The 12,086-nt window shown below is 36.6% G+C and overlaps 1 protein-coding gene across 3 annotated transcripts in view; it reads right to left on the reverse strand.

The window, feature by feature from the left end:
• SLC23A2 (solute carrier family 23 member 2) overlaps nucleotides 1-12,086 on the reverse strand; it is a 149,298-nt gene that overhangs the window by 116,116 nt on the left and 21,096 nt on the right. Inside the window, exon 2 of one of the 3 annotated variants that reach the window (XM_060123220.1) lies at nucleotides 5,026-5,115. The exons of the other annotated variants lie outside the window; for them this stretch is intronic. The gene's annotated coding sequence lies outside the window, so the exon portion shown is untranslated. The remainder of the gene's footprint in view (nucleotides 1-5,025; nucleotides 5,116-12,086) is intronic. 3 annotated transcript variants of the gene reach the window in all.

A 12,086-nucleotide genomic window follows, 5' to 3' on the forward strand; every position in this document is an offset into this window, starting at 1 on the left:
AGCAAAGAGCAAAGCCAAGACATGAATAATCCAGTGCTTATTAAATGGACTTAAAAAACAAAGAAGCCAGTCATGCTGTAGGATTCCATTTTATATGAAATGTCCAGAATAGGCAAATCTATAGAGACAGAAAGATTAGTGGTTGCCTGGGGCTGGGGTAGAAATGGGGGGACAGGAATGGAGAGTGACCGTTAATAGGTTTGGGATTTCTTTATGGGATGAAGAAAATTTCTAAAATTTGATTGTGGTGATGGTGGCACAAGTATGATTTACTAGAAGCCACTGAACTGTACATTTTAAATGGGAGAACTTTAAGGTATGTGATTTACATCTCAATAAAACTTTTTTAAAAAAGAACAATGAAAGAGACTTAAAGATAAAACAGATATAGAAAAAACCACAACTAATTCTGAGATTAAGAAAAATCTGAGTATAGAAATGGGCACACCAGAGTCATTCAAAATTAGAGAAGAAACTTAACTTGAACATATCCTGGCAAAATATTTTAACTATAGGATGAAAAAGTCATAGAAACACCCAGGGAGATGGAGAAAATGTTTGGTTTACTTGAGCAGTAGCAATAATTAAGATTAGCCCCAGGATTTTCCAAGGCAGTATTAAACACCAGAAGTCAATAGAAAATATAGATCTATAGAAAACTGGAGAAAAGGGTTTACCAAAGAATTTTATAATCAAACAAGTTGCCCTTCATGTGTTAAAGCCCAAAACTGCAATTTCAGATATGCATGGGCTGAGAAAGAAAAAAAGCAAAGCCTGAGGCTATATTCCAGCCACATAAGAGGTAAAATTTGGAGTGGTCACTAATAAACAGGGTTGCTAACAACGTATACCAGCCAAACCCATCAAGATCAGGACATAAACCCAGTTATAAAATTGACTGCATATGGGCTTCCCTGGTGGCGCAGTGGTTGAGAGTCCACCTGCCAATGCAGGGGACACAGGTTCATGCCCCCGTCCAGGAAGATCCCACATGCCGCGGAGCAGCTGTGCCGGTGAGCCATGGCTGCTGAGCCTGCACATCCGGAGCCTGTGCTCCGCAACAGGAGAGGCCACAACAGTGAGAGGCCCGCGTACCACAAAAAAAAAAAAAAAATTGACTGCATATATCAAATTATTCTTTAAAAATGTGCTATGTAATGTTAAAAACGTAATTAAAAACAAAGCAGATTGAACAAGAGTACATTAAAGACTGAATGCAGGAAATGAAAAGATGCTGAAAGCCCTTCTCCCAAACAGACGGGAATAGGAAAATACCATTAGATTTTAGCTATGACAACTGAAGAAAGTCTTTTTTTTTTTTTAGAGAAACTACTATTAGAATTTGAAACAGACTATAGACTAAAACTAAACCTGTAAATTAGTTAAATTCATTCCATTAAAAATATTCCCAGGTTTGTCAAAAACTAAATGCCTGGATTTCCTTGGTAGCACAGTGGTTAAGAATCCACCTGCCAATGCAGGGGACACAGGTTCAAGCCCTCGTCCAGGAATATCTCACATGCCGCGGATCAACTAAACCCGTGTGCCACAACTACGGAACCTGCACTCTAGAGCCTGTGAGGCACAACTACTGAGCCCGTGTGCCACAACTATGGAAGCCTGTACACCTAGAGCCCGTGCTCCGCAACAAGAGAAGCCACTGCAATGAGAAGCCCGCGCACCGCAACGAAGAGTAGCCCCCCACTCGCCGCAACTAGAGAAAACCCACACATAGTAACAAAGACCCAACACAGCCAAAAATAAATAAGTTTATTAATAAATAAATAAATGCCTAAGATAAACCTTAAAAATGAAACAAAAATAAAGCAACATTAATGCTGCTTTATCATTATTTTTAAATGTCAGACACAATGGAATTCATGCCAGAAAGTATTAAAAGGGGAAAAAGAGGGTCATTTTACATTATTATATTATAATATTATAAAATTCATATGTTAATTTTATGTTATAAAATTATATATATATTATATTATATTATAAAATATAAAATATATATTATATATAATATATAAAATATATATTATATTATATATTATATATATAATTTTATATTATAAAATATAAAATTATATGCTATATTATAAAATTCATATGTTAATTTTATGTTCTGAACATTATTTCATTGAAATAAGATCCATAATGGTTAGCAACACAGAAGAATGACCAACACTATAAACATACCTATCTGCCTCCAAGAAGATAGGGGGCAAGAGGGTGGAGGGGTAATGAGCACAGGCTTGATCTCTATGTTAATTTTATTTTGCATCAATTAGAGAATCTGACCAATATAATGAATCAGGCTAACATAATAAGTATCAAACTTTCCATGACATAGAAAGTAGAGCTTTATTTTCAACAGCTAAAGAGCATTAGTGGAAACTGACCATCATGCCAAATGAAAATTTCAGCCCCCACAAAAAAGGAACACTTCTCAGTGCCCGATCATAATGTCAAAACACATAAAAAATAATTATCAACAAAGAAAGTTTAACAACTTCAAAATTTTTAGCCTTTCTCCCAAATAACCGTTAGGTCAAAGGTGAAATTGAGACTGTTAAAAATACCCTTACAAAAAAAGAATAAGCAACAAAATACTCTAAAGAAACTTAAAAAAAAAAATTAAAGAGAGGAAGAGGAAAAAATTAGCTAGGAAATAAGCAACAGAACTGATAAATTTGATAAATACATCCAAGAGGGCTCTTAAGGCCAAGGCAGATAGAGACTTTCCATTCAAAAACACACTGGACCCAGGTGGTTTCCTAGGCAAACGTCTCCAAGCATTAAGGAAGTTACTCCTTACACTTAGCTCCAAAGCACCGGAAAAGGATGAAAAGCTTGTCAATCATTTTAGAAACCTAAGCATAACCCTGATTCCAAACTTGACAAAGCACAAAAAAAGGAAAAAAGCTAGTATTACAACTCATATCAACAGGCAGAAGGAAGAAAAACCATTAAGATCCAAAAAGAAAACCAGAAACCAAAAAGGCATTTGATAAAACTCAAAATCAATTTTTGAATGAAATTCTTCATGCATTCCAATACAGAAGAAAAATGTCCTCAAAAAGAATCCCTATCTCATGCCAAAAGCCAATGAGATACTTACTCTGAAAAACCCAGAAAGGTTATATTAAAGCCAAAAACAGAAGGGAATGTGATGGCCTCCGTTACAGAAAACTGTTCTGGAAGTTCTAAATAATACAGTAAGAAAAAGATTTTTAAAGTTCAAATAATAGAAAAGGGAAGACAAAAGAATTATTCACAGGTAATGGATCTGTCTACAAAGAAAATGAATTGGTGGGGTGGGGGGGGCACTAGAATAAGATACTTCAGAACGGTAGCCATTTACAAATGAACATAGAAAAAAACCATCCTATGCACTAGCATTAACTCATATGATGACCCTCTTAAAGTACTGTATACATGCACGTGCAAGTGTGCTAAGAAACCAAAAGGTGATGCACCAAGCTGCTTATACCAGTTACCTCTGTAAAGTGGGATTATAATTGTTTTTACTTTGTGGAAAAGTTTTAAGTCTTAATTTTGTCCCTCCCAATGTATTAGGAGGCAAAATTAGCAGTAGTTCAATTCTTGGCACCCATATAAGGTCAGTAAATTTAGGACCAAAAATTAGGCAAAACAACCAAAAGGCTAAACTTGGCCAAATACTGAAAAAAATGTTTAATTCTTCAGAAATAATTATGTATTTGAAAATATCTAATTTGACTAATGTAATCTCTGATTTATCTTTTCCCTTTAAGGACAAATTTAAACTATTTTTTTAAAACCTTACACATTTGGTGATTATCTATTTCTGCCTTTCCAAATAAATGTTACATACTGACATTTCAGTGTCCCTACTGTTGTAAAACTGAGTAAAACAACAAAGGAGATTTAGAGTTAGCAACTGGACAAAACTACTCTGATCCTGTAATAAGATAACCTGGGGGGAGGGGGGGAAGGAATTCTGTAAACACTAAAAGCAAATATATTAACAGTACCCTCTAGTGTTACAATATTTAAATGGCACTTCATTAAGATAAATTATAAAATATAAAATTTTTTTAATATTTTGTAAAATTTCACACAGAAAAGTAGACAGAACTGAAATACATTTTAACTTCATATCCAACTTATTTCTATGTATTGTTTTCATTCACGTGGCAAATTCTCTACTTAATTGTCAGAGACCACCAGGTGTGAGTCCTCTGTCATTCAATTAATAACTAGACTAATAAAAAGCCTTGATTTTAAGTTCAGCACACAACCAATTAAATTCAGGCAACATTTCCCAGCCTCCCTTGCAGCTAGATGTGGCCGTGTGACTATGTTTTGGTCAATGGGATGTGAGTTGGAGTAAACATGCTCTCTCCTTTCCCTCTTCCCACTGGCTGAAGGAAACATCTTGAGCCATGTAAATGAATCAATACTCTAGGAATGGTGAAACTATAAGAATAAAAAGGAGCCAGATTATGTGAAAAAGAAGCTATTTCATATTTGGGTATAATAGAACAGCCAAAACTATTACCCCCCTCCAAAAAAAAAAAAAAAACCCACACACGTAGAAAGAAAATCTGGCAAGACAACACATTTGGAATAAACCCAGTCACTAAATTTTCAACAGAAAATAAATCAGTACATATTTCAAACCTGGCTAAATTCTATTTTCCTTCAGAGGAACCAAATGGAAGGATCACAATAAAGGATACACATTTGTGTGAGGTGAATAAATTCACTGTTCCCCTTGACTATCAAAGACTTATTAAGTTGGCTTCTCCAGCAGACACTTAGAGGCTGGCCTTTCATTCATAATCTCAAAACACAACTCGGAATATGTGCTGACAGCACATCCAGAATTCAGCAATAAAAGTAAAAGTAAGTGTATTCAATTCTGAAAGTAAATCCACTGTTAAGACTACATCCTTCAAACTAACGATTCACATTACAGTGTGTTCTGGTCAGTACCTTGAAGTCGAATACAAGGGGTAGTGGGAAAACAGAACTCACTGAGAATCCAGAAGCCCATGGTTGTGCGGACCATGCACGATGGTGTAAGTGCAGGAAAGACATTATCCAGTGGGCCTCAGATGTCTTGCTCTGTAAAATAAGGGTGTTGGCCCATATCTGTGGTTTTTGCATGTTTGCTTTCAGTAATGAAACAAGCACCCTCAAATTGAATCTTATTCAAAGCTGGGAGGGGGGCAGTCTACATAAGTAGGTGGATGATGTCATTAAAATGGGGACTCAATACTCTTCACTATAAAGTTTTAATACATATTTTCCAGAAATAAAACCAAATTTTAAAAATCCCCAACCAGTAAATCAAAGATTCCATAACCATATGAACTTTGCTGAGAGCAGCAAAAAAAAATACATTTACCAAGCTTTCTAGCAGCAGCCTGCAATGTTAGGCTGCACTATACCATATCTTTATCATTATTTGGTTACCCTAACACAATGCTGATTTTGAATTAAAGGGGGAAAAAAGAACATGCAAGACCAAGAAAGGCAAATATCAATTATTTTAAATCATTTAAAAATATAATCCATTTTAAAATTTAATTTTTTGGGTTAAAAAAAAGACATTCCTATTAGAATGGCTAAAACAAAAAGAAACTGCTAATACCAAATGCGAATAAGGACACAGAGCAAATGGAACTCTCATACACTCGTGATGGGTTTGTTAAAATGGCAAACCACTTTAGAAAACAGTTTGGCCATTTCTTATAAAGTTAAAACACACACTTACTCTAAGATCCAGCAATATACTCCTGGGTATCTACCCAGAGAAATGACAACTTTTGCTCAAACAAAAATCTGTACATAAATGTTTACAGTGGTTTACAATAGCCCAAACCTGGAAACAACATTCACCTTTAACTAGTGAATGGATAAACAAACCATGGAATATGCCTATTAAAATGTGGTATCATTTCACACCTACCAGATAATGCAGGAATAAAAGAGTTTAATAATACCAAGTGTTGGAAAGGCTGTGGATAAACAGGAATTTTCCCACTGTTGCCAGAAACGTAAATTGGTTCAAATACTTGGGAGAACAATTTGGTAACATCCAGCAGGTTGAAGATGTGTGTGCCCTATGATTCAGCAATGCCACTTCTCAGCATACTCCACCCCATTTTAACAGTATACAACCAACACATCAACAGGAGAATATAAAAATAAGTTCTGGTATGTTTAAACAGTGGAATAAAACAGAGCAGTTAAAACAAGTGAACTCTAGCCACTTGGATCAACATGGCTTGAAAACATACCTGAATGAGCAAGTAGGCTGCAGAACTCATACCACATGAGATCTTTTATTATGGGTTTTAAATCAGTCAATATTGTATGTTGACTTATGGATATGGAAACATATAATACAAAAGTAAAACTGTGGACTGCAAAGTTACCTCTAGGAGAGAGAGAGAAGATGATATTAGCAAAGGATACAAAAAGGATATTTAAAATGTTTTATTTTCTTATTTAAAAAAAAAAACCCTAAAGCAAAGACAATGTGGTTAGACTTATTAGATCTGGGTATCTGACATATGAGGGTTCATTCTTTCAATTTCTTTATATTTGAAATTTCCCAATTAAAAACAAAATTCTAACAAAGAAACTCCAGAAGTTTCACACAAAACACATGCAAAACACATGCAAAAACTGGTAAAAGCAGTTGCCTCCAGAGAGGGAAACTGGGAGCAGACAGAAGGGAGACTTACTTTCCATATCTGTCTTCATGTACTTTCTGAATTTTTTTCCATGTATATCCACTACCTTTTTTATTTTAAATTACAAATAAATCTGATGTACTCTTCACCTCAAATCTGACCCCTCTCCAAGGGGGGAAAAAAAACTAAAGTATTTTTATTTTGGATAAAGAAAGGCTACTAATGGAGATTCCAGCCCAGACTGTGCCACAAATGAGCTCTGTCACCTTGGGAGGTGATTTAATCCACCCCTCTCCAAGGGCTGTGTCACTTCTAAAATCCTATTTTCTGCGAAAACACAAACATCTCTCCATAAATTGAAGATCTGAAATTCTAAGTATACCAATAAGGAGCAATAAGCAGTTCTCCTGTAATCCTGGGTGGAAAACTTTCAGAATCTGTAACAACAGGTCCACACAGACTGTCTGTAGTGATTGCCTCATGTCCTCTGTGGAATAAAGTGGGTAGAGATGTATAGAGATAGTCACTATTACTCAACACTCAATGAGACAGGAAGTTGAGGGAGCACTTATCTGATGACTTATTTTCTTAATGAACTAAAAAGTGGAGGTCATGGTGGAGAAGAAGGAGGCCAAGGATGAGATATGGGAAAGGAATGAGTAAAATTACTGACAAACGAAAAAAAAAAGTCAAGGATCTAGCTGAGCCCAAAACTTATAAATACGTAAAGGAGAAAGTCACCTTGTTATCCAATTTCTCTCCAGCAGAGTGCAACTAACAAAAAAAAGATAGAAAAATTAAACAAGTAGGACTGTGCCACTGACGAAAGTTGGCAAGTTATGGGGCCAATTCAGAGAATGAGAAAACCAAGGTGTTGGTGAGATGACAGTAACGAGACTCCCTGAAGTCCACAGCAGGTAAGAAGGGTTGGGAAGGCAAGAGGAAGCCAGAGAACACCGAAGTGCCCAAGGAACAAGGACTGCTGGAGGAGAATAAATGAGAGCTAGGAAGGACAGGATGTGTGCAGAGGGGAGATTCTCCAAGCTCAAGGTTCCCAAAGTATCATCTGGGAGATAACAAGGCCCAAGAAAGCTGAAGTGAACTGGATGTAAAACTCCCTGGAAAAGATAATGTAAAGGGAGAGTGAGGTTTGAAGGCTGGATAAGCCAACAACTTAGAGACGATGTTAGAAGACACAGTGGAAAGAAACATAGCAAGCCAGGAGCCAACATCCAAGGCACATAAATGGCCAAGAAGTTGGTAGATGATGGCACAAAGTAAAGAGAGGATGGTATCACAGACTGATGTGAACTTCAAAACTGATAGGCATCAAGGCTGGAGAACACAGCCTGCTATTCTCACTACCTGGAATGCTATAACATCTGGAGAATTCCTATTCATACTTCAGATCTCTGTTTAAATGATCAATTCCTCAGCAAATTCCTTCCAGACCCCTCAAAATCCAAGTCAAACTGTTCACCTTCCTTCACTGTTCCCTCCAAAGCAATGACGCAATTCATGCCAAGTATCCTTCTTTATCCAAATTTATGCTCTTTTTGAGTTCATGCAGTGAGGAATCCACATTTTCCTGAATCTATCTGGTTCCTAAGTTTGGACTAGCAAAATAAAAGATTTCAGAAGGGTATACCCCAAAATTTATCCAGAGCCACCAGGTCAGGAAGGCAGGTTCTCTGATGAATTGGATTTAGGACACCTTAGCCACACACACTTAAAAGCAGTCCACTTGGCTGTAAGAATTCCTAACACATCAAGATTCCTTTTTAATTTTAATGTGATTCTCACTATATTGCTGATGGGAATATAATCATGTGTAAGCTTTCTTCTGAAAAATGTGAGAAATCCAAAAGATCATAAATAAAATGTATTACTTATAATTCACTCAGCAAATCATAAAATTACTAAATAATTTTTAACGTCCCTTAAGCAGGAAAGCACTTTGGATATACTGCTAGTGGGAGTAATTACTGGCTTTAACATTTCTAGATGGCCATTTAACAACATTAATCAAAAGCTCTAAAAATACACCTAACCTTTGACCCAACAATCCTATTCTTAAAGAATTTATCATAACAAAATAATTAAAATAGGCTAAAATTTTTCAAAGTGAGAATGTTCACTAAATAGTGCTTAGAATAATCCAAAACTGGAAGGTAAATTATTAATGTCTAAAAATAGAAAACTGGTTGGTTAAATCGTGGGTTAATTCTTATAATATTATGGGGATTAAAAAATTGGTAATAACATTTCACTGACATGGAAATGTGTTGACTGTGTCACTGAGTAGAGGAAAAGGCAGGTTACAAAACATACATGACAATCCTATTAAAGTTGTAGCCACACACACTTAAGCACGCACACGCACGCACACACGCACGCGCGTGCACACACACACACGGAAAAACAGATTCTCCAGATGACAGGATTAAAACTGATTTTTTCCTCTTATTTTTCTAGAATGTATATGTATCACTTTCAAATTTTTTAAACCTTAAATCACTGCATAAGGTCAATACTGAAATAAATATGAAGGCAACACAAACTAGAAAAAAGAAGCTAAGGCACTCAAAACCAGTGCTGAAGAAACACACCCAACTGATGTAGTCAATGTGCTCGCTCCCCAAACAGCAGCTGACAGATGGGTCTCCCTGTAACGAAATGCCTAAGTTCCTCATTTCTGTGATTTGCTGAGAGCACCTGAGTAACTAAGGGAACCAAAGGTGTGGTTAAGAAGGTAGGCGTTCTTAATGTGCTGCAAACCTACCGGGTTCAGGGGTTCCTGATTTTCCTGTATTTCCTCATATCCTTTTATTCTCTGATTTCAACTCTTCCAAAGCCCATTTTTATCTAACAATAGTACTGTACTTCTTACTTAAGAAAAATTACATATATATATAAATTTTAAATGCTATGTTAAGAATTTTTTTTCTACTTCTCAAGCGAGGGAATAAATGGATTAACATCTAGAACTACTGCCTATCAATCGATCTAATTGTGAAATTGGTTCAGAAACAATTTTCAGGCAATGGGAAACCTCTCCATTTAACAGGAAAAAAATGAGAAAGGGGTGATAGAAACATCACTCAACTATGAGTATATTTTATTAGGCAGTCCTTAAATTGAAGTGTCTTACATTATGAAATACCCCAGAATCCAAAAGCTTACAACTTGACAACTCAGTAGATAAAGCAATGTGGTCTTGAGCTGTGCCATCCAATGTCACCAGCCCCATATGACTACTGAGCACTTGAAATGTGGTCAGTCCAACTGAGATAGGTAAAATACACACCAGACTTCAAAGAGTTACCATGAAAAAAAAAGTAAAATCTCATTAATTTTTATATTGATTACATGAATAATGTTTTTTATACATTAGGTTATAAAATGTATTACTAAAATAAATTTTACCTGTTTTTAACTTTATTCACCATAGCTACTAGAAAATTACATATGTGACTCCCACTGTAATTGTATTGGACAGCACCAGTCTAAGAAAATGGATATCAGGAAAAAAAAGTAAATGTTATTTCATAGTAGATAACCATGGTAATCAGACTCCATTCAAAAAGTGTGTTCTGACACCTTTTTACAAATACACATATACACAACAGAGGCATGGCCATGTATCTTAGTCCAAATATCAAAGCAAACCCTATATCATATCCTACGTAATCAACTTTGCAGCCTGCACTATGATGGAGGTGAACAAGTGCCATAACCTAATTTCTCACTCACAGCACTGGGAGGAGGGAGGGAGTCAGATGTGAAAAAGGCCAAAGCAGAAATCCACGTGGTAACAAGCACAAGCTGAAAGGCCAAAAGGGGAGTCAGAGGCTCTTTTTGAGAAGCTCAGAACCAGCATAAGAAATCTAAATGAAACACAGGGTCCATCCAAGGGTAAACACTACTCAAATCCAAAAGGGCCTTATAATTACTAAATTGCAGGTTCTGGTTTTACATGGCAAACCTAAAACAAAATACCTGTATTTAAAACAAATTATCATCAGAGGGAATGGGACAAATTTATTGATGAGGTTTTTCCATACCAAACAGAAAGTCATCAAACAACTTAGACAATTTATAGACAGTTGGTCTTAATCCAACACTAACATGTTGATTTTAAAATATATCCAACTGAAAAGGCCAGAGTTGTTCTAATATGCTTCGAATCTCTTTATATAACCATTACAATCTTCCTTCCTTACCTTCTTATGCAAGCTCTGTAATCATCATCAGTGTTTATATAGTTTTGCAAAACTACTCAATTTCTCTGGTAAATATTTCTCTTGTTGCTACTGATCAAACTATAAACAACACAGCATTTTCATATAACATGTTTAGTAACGAGAAAGTAGGACACTGACGTCAACGGCATGAAGAATCTGTAAACCAAAAACACCAGAACTACCAGACACAGTGAGGCCTCTCAGAAATCAGCCTCCAATAAAATAGAAATTTCCCTTCCCTGCTCAGTTTTTGATCCAGTTTATATCTAAGTCCCTCCATATCTGTGGCAGTTCAATCAACTTCTAAAATGAGCCTGAATCAGCACCCAGTCTGTAGGCTCCATGTATTGGGCAGAGCTGTTGCTCTCAGCTATGAACGCCCAGGCAGTGAACTCTCACCTGTATGCTCTTTTTTTTTTGTTTAATATTTATTTATTTGGCTGAGCAGGGTCTTAGTAGCAGCACACAGGATCTTTGTTGTCATGTGTGGCCTCTTCGTTGTCGCGTGTGGGCTCTTTTAGTTGCGGCATACGGGTTCTTGTTGCAGCATAAGGGATCTAGTTCCCTGACCACGGATCAAACTCAGGCCCCCTGCACTGGGAGCGTGGAGTCTTATCCACTGGACCACCAGGGAAGTGCCTATATGCTCCTGTTAACAATGATGAAAGGTACTATCAAGGCTTCTCTTTTTCCCAGTTTAGTAAGAGGTCAATATTTTAGCATCTGTACTGACAGTCTCAAAGAAAATGGAATAAACCAACTGTTTGGCTAGCTTCCTGAACTGCCACAACTGTCTAAGCACTGAAATGGAAATGGGAGTACATGTGAAGCAATATACCTAGACAGACTGGAACAACTAGTGAACTAAAGAAACACTGCCTAATTATCAAACAGTGCATGAGAGCTCAGAAAAGCAGGAATTCAACAGGGCTTGAAACTGTCAGAAATGACTTTTGGGAACTGGGACTTGGCACCAGCCTTGAAAGATGGAGAGTCCTGAGCAGGAGGCCACCATGGGGTCAGTCCAGAGGTAGGCATGAAAACAGGCTAACCAGGGCACACTAGATGGAGGAAGAAAACGCCTCACAGGATCTTCGGAGTCTCCAAAGTCCAATGTGAATGCAACACAGCTTTATGACACATGAGCTTC

This window comes from Lagenorhynchus albirostris, chromosome 15 (assembly GCF_949774975.1).
Source record: "Lagenorhynchus albirostris chromosome 15, mLagAlb1.1, whole genome shotgun sequence".
Taxonomy (NCBI): Eukaryota; Metazoa; Chordata; class Mammalia; order Artiodactyla; family Delphinidae; genus Lagenorhynchus; species Lagenorhynchus albirostris.